This window comes from Schistocerca nitens, chromosome 4 (assembly GCF_023898315.1).
Source record: "Schistocerca nitens isolate TAMUIC-IGC-003100 chromosome 4, iqSchNite1.1, whole genome shotgun sequence".
Taxonomy (NCBI): Eukaryota; Metazoa; Arthropoda; class Insecta; order Orthoptera; family Acrididae; genus Schistocerca; species Schistocerca nitens.
This window is the reverse complement of record NC_064617.1, coordinates 341,205,587-341,211,248: the sequence shown is the minus strand read 5'-3', so window position 1 is coordinate 341,211,248 and position 5,662 is coordinate 341,205,587. Positions and strand designations below refer to the sequence as shown.

Below are 5,662 nucleotides of genomic sequence, written 5' to 3'. Positions count from 1 at the left end.
GAACAGAATAGTGTGCATAGCGGACTTGGTACTTCACCAGCAGTGAGGCTGAAGTGGATTAGAACAGAGAGCTTGAACCACAGCACATGGAAGCTTAAGTTAAGTAGCTCTTTGTTTATGTCAATAAAGAGCCCAGTCAATAATTGCTGGCAGTTTGAGTTAAAGAAAGAGGGTACCAACCACCCATCAACTTCATCTCCTTGCTTCCCGCTGTAGAGCTCTAGAGAGACAAAGAGACAACGTAAGACTTCTAATGTTTTGGAGGGACACAGCGGTGTTACTCCTGGCGTCATGGCCCGGGGAGCCATCATCTATTGTGACTCCATACTTATACGGACATGTCCGAGAACAGACAGCATATACGTATAAGTGTATAGTTCCGGCAATACCGGCCATGACCTTCCTCTTCTGTGCGGATGCACACATATTACCCGAACTCTTACGTGACTTGGTAAGAATGTCTTCCAGGATTAATTAGTGTGTGGGGTAGGGACACTAAGAATGTAGTGTGTGGACATATAAGCTGAGAATGTGGGTCTCGCGGGAGGCGTGCTCGAGATAGTCCCTGCAGTCGCTCTATCCTCTGTGCCCTCGGTGGCTCAGCTGGATAGAGCGTCTGCCTTGTAAGCAGGAGATCCCGGGTTCGAGTCCCGCTCAGGGCACACATTTTCACTCGCCCCTGTTGACATATATCAACGTCCGTCAGCAGCTGAAGGCATTGATATATAATTCTAAGTTCATTATGACTTGACTCTGCGTCACAGACATCCTGTGTACTCAGATGTTACCTCTTACGTGACAGTATCGTGGTGGCTTTTCTCAACATGACAACGCTCGTTCACACAGGGTATATGTCCCTACGAGCTGTCTGCATTATGTTGAGGTACCTACCCCCATGGCCAGTAAGCTTCCAAAATCTGCAAGGACCTGTTACAGCAGTTATGGCCCAGTTTGATTTAGGAGAGCATACAGCGGCTTTTTGACACCCCACTGGACAGAACCATTGCACGGATCTAGGGTAGACGCAGTGCAAGGTGATGCTGGTAGATGGGTTCACACTGTCATGCTATTTGTAAATTTGAGACGATTTTCTAATCAATGAGGTAACAACAACACATACCGTCTCAACACGTGAAGTTTCATTTCGTCTCTTCCCCCCTCATGGTCCACTATATACTGCCGTTTTATGCATATAGTAACTGAACGTGGACAATGAAAACTACAGAAAAACATGATAATTAAGATTATTGGTAGTGCAATATTTTTTGCCTGTAGTGTGAAGCCCTCACAAAAAATCCGTTTATCCTCCTACGACACGTCTTTCATCCTCATGCAATCGACAGTTACCCCGAAGCAGGTATGGATCACCAACAAAGACTATCACTCGATTCATTATCTGGACCACCACCAACAATACAGTTGTGAGCAGCAAACGTAGCCGCATGGCTATTGAAGTTTAGGTTCAATAAGACTGAGATGGAAGAATTTATACGTCTAAATAACGACAGACGATAGGAAGCCGCAGCAACAAGTTATCAGAAATTTACTAAATTTTAGGCGCGTGTGAAGTTTTCGTTGATTTAGTTTTAAATTATGTGTTGTTATCAAATACCTTTTAAGAAGAAGAGGTGATTCAGGACGAAGGATTGAAAATTTGCACTCGAATTCGTACTTTGTTACGATGAAACAAAAGCGAATTAACGCATTTTTAAAGGTAATTTTATTCCCCGTATGAGACAATGTCTGACTAGCCGTAGTCAAAGCTCTCCTCTTCAGTCGAACACGATATAAAATATCAAAACCTATTTTTATATCTAAAATGAAAGAATCGTCAGTTTTACAACAGAATATGAGATATCGACATTGACGAACTTTTTGCATAGATCAGTGGTGACTATGTTATGGTTGCTGCTGTAAGGTAGATGACGATGCAGATCCTGGCGCGTCGCGGAAGTATATTGTTACGGACGATATCTTCGTTGAGGGTGGAAGAATAACATGGAGTATCGGGTCAGAATGTCCAGCGAATGTGAGGGGGCCGGGGGGGGGGTAACGTGTGTGGGGGGGGGGAGTGGATAGGGGGGGGGCAGTAGGAAAAATACTTGCTTTGAGAGCTGTGTGAGAGGAAAGCAGGATGTGTGGCAGTACGATGTGAATGCGAAGACCTCATTTGGTTTTCTAGATTACAGCAGTTACCTCACTTTCAGTATGGCCGTAGCGGCCAATAAAAATCATTATTTGACGGTCCAAACTAGTACAGATCATCTCCGATATATCACACAGTTAAGAAGACTATGTGTGTTGTGCGCTTCCCATGGTATTTTCCGCGCGTAAATATTAACTTCGGTAGAGCTTAGCGAACGGTGTTTTAGTAGACTCGTGGAACATCTTCTCGTCTGTGCAATGGTCCGTAGTAGCGGTTTTATCCTCCTTCTCCATTCTCTACTTTGAATTCGTCAGATTTTTAATATTATTGAGAGCTAATAACAGCTGTATAATAACTATTTTGTTATACAGCTATCGTCTTAGTTCAGCTGACACTGTTTTCTAGAATCCGAAATGGATTTTTTGATTAGAAGTCTGTCTTCTTTAAAGTCTCCTGTCCGTCGGATTTCTTTCTCACGATTGTGTTAAGCAGAAGAAGACGAGCACAACGATACAGAAGCTCTAGTCATACTCAGCAGTTTTGTAATTGTTGAGAGGGATGGACCAGCTGAGCGTAAGTGTAAGGATCGATATGACGAGAGATCAACCGAACACCACAACGATCAAGTTCCGGCCGTTCGAAGCGAAGACAAAAGCCAAACAATGAAAGAAACTTCCAGAACGAATCTTCCACATGCAGCGAAGTGCGCACACAATACCTAGTTCTCACGCAGTATCCTTTCTTCTAACAAGTGTCTGTTGATCGAACCGTGGCTAACCATCTAATAACCTATACGACAGTATAAGCACTCTTTTCTACTCATTTCAGTGCTATCACACAGAACTTCTTGTATTTGCATTTGGAGGTTTTATTCAGTCTATCTATCCCATCTGTTCAAAAGTATCCTGACACATATTACTGGACATTAGTGTGGGGTGTGTCCTCCCTTCGTGTTTATGACACTTGGACTCTACTGGGGACACTGGATATGCATGTCGGCGTAGGAATGGCAACCCATTCTTCCTCAGGAGACGAAACAAGAGAAGGTAGTCGTGTTGGACGATGCGGTCTAGATTTAAGTAGATTTCTGATTTATTCCAAAGGTGCTGCACTGGATTCAGACGGAGACTGGGCAGGCCAGCCCATTTCAGGAATGTTACTGTCCACGAACATTTGCCTCACTGATGCTGCTCTATGACAGGCTGCACTGTCATACTGATGCAAAAAGCATTGGCTCTGAACTGTTTTTCTAACGTCCGCAGAATACAAAACTGTTAAATGTGTTCGTATCCTTCCGCATTTCGTGTTCTTTCAAACACAGTAGTGGGACGATACCCTGACTACGACAACACGCACACACCGTAGCACAACCTTCTCTATACCTCTCTGTTAGCACAACACATGTTGGCAGGTAACGGTTTCCAGGCATTTACTATTGTCCTTTGGCGTTGCTTTTTACGTCACTTCGAGCGTCGCTCAGCAGTGAATACAGAAGTGTGTGGCTTATAAGGAGCTGCGCGACGTTCTTTTTAACTCCCTGCGCTACGCATTATCGTTATATTAGCAGGACTGCTGGTACCAATTTGGAACTCACGAGTGATTGCTTCTGATAATTTCTGGCGATTTTTTACAGCCATCCTCTACAATGATCAAAGGTCCCTGTCCATCAGTACATGAGATCTGCCTGGGCTTGGTTCCTTCGTGGTTCCACTTCACAGTCAAGTCGTCAGCAGTCGACTAGGGAGATTTGGAGGGATTGAAATGTTCCTGACGGATATATTACTCTGGTGACTAGTCTACTTTCGAAGTCACTGAGTTCTCCTGATCGACCCATTCTGCTGTTATTACTTCTCCACTGACGAGACAAAACTTCTCATTCTATAGTACAAGTATTCTGATGGGTCCACCCATCGTGAAGTCTAGAGATCAATTCCGTATAAAATATGCGTGTCCGAATAATTTTGATCAGACAGTAGACTTCTAAGGCTCTTATTTACGTAACTTCGTAGTTTTTCCACCTGTCCATAATTTCTATTGTTACCTTGATCATAACCACGTTTGTTAAGTTAGAGGTGAAGGTTGATTACAAGTACCAGACGAAGCTGATGCCTGGGTTACAGCGAGCACAGGAAGCTGTAAGATGGGTTCCGACATTAGCACGATCTGACGTACAAGGGGAGGCTACTGCAAGAAGTTTTAACGAAAGTAAGCGTATGAGGGCGGGTCGGGAATTGTTTTGCTAGATTATTCAATGAAGAACGTTGCCCATGAATGATAATGTATCAGACTCGGATTCCGATCTAAGACACAGTTTGAATAGGGCTCGAAGGACGAAGGCTTTTGACACTGTACCACACAAACGGCTCGTAGTGAAATTGCGTGCTTGTGGAATATCGTCTCAGTTATGTGACTGGATTTGTGATTTCCTGTCAGAGAGGTCACAGTTTGTTGTAAATGACGGAAAGTCATCGAGTAAACCAAAAGTGATTTCTGGCGTTCCCCAAGGTAGTGTCATAGGCCCTTTGCTGTTCCTTATCTATATAAACGATTTGGGAGACAATCTGAGCAGCCGTCTTCGGTTGTTTGCAGATGACGCTGTCGTTTATCAACTAATAAAGTCATCAGAAGATCAAAACAAACTGAAAAACGATTTAGGAAAGATATCTGAATGGTGCGAAAAGTGGCAGTTGACCCTAAATAACGAAAAGTGTTAGGTCATCCACATGAGTGCTAAAAGGAACTCGTTAAACTTCGGTTACACGATAAATCAGACTAATCTATAAGCCCTAAATTAAACTAAATACCTAGGAATTACAATTACGAACAACTTAAATTGCAAGGAACACACAGAAAACGTTGTGGGGAAGGCTAACCAAAGATTGCGTTTTATTGGCAGGACACTTACAAAATGTAACAGACCTACTAAGAAGACTGCCTACACTACGCTTGTCCGTGCTATTTTAGAATACTGCTGCGCGGTGTGGGATCCTCACCAGATAGGACTGACGGAGTACATCGAGAAAGTTGAAAGAAAGGCAGCACGTTTTGTATTATCGCGAAATCTGGTAGAGAGTGTCACAGAAATGATACAGGATTTGGGCTGGACATCATTAGAATAAAGGCGTTTTTCGCTGCGACGGAATGTTCTTACGAAATTCCAATCACCAACTTTCTCCTACGAATGTGAAAATATTTTGTTGACACCGACCTACATATGGAGTAATGATCACCACGATAAAATAAGGGAAATCAGAGCTCGTACACAAAGATATATGTGTTCATTCATTTTGCGCGCTATACGAGATAGAAATAATAGATAATTGTGAAGGTTGTTCGATGAACCCTCTGCCAGGCACTTAAATGTGATTTGCAGAGTATCCATGTAGATGTAGATGTATACAAAGGAATATATACTGCGAACGAATTATCCAAGTGGGACGGAAACCAGTAAATGTAGTGTACATGTGCAGACAAATACACTCCTGGAAATGGAAAAAAGAACACATTGACACCGGT

The 5,662-nt window shown here is 43.1% G+C and overlaps 1 non-coding gene across 1 annotated transcript; it reads left to right on the top strand.

Moving 5' to 3' along the window:
- Positions 1–587: 587 nt before the first annotated feature.
- On the top strand, positions 588–662 carry Trnat-ugu (transfer RNA threonine (anticodon UGU)). The gene has a single exon. It is a non-coding gene; the product is annotated as a tRNA-Thr (tRNA).
- Positions 663–5,662: the final 5,000 nt, after the last annotated feature.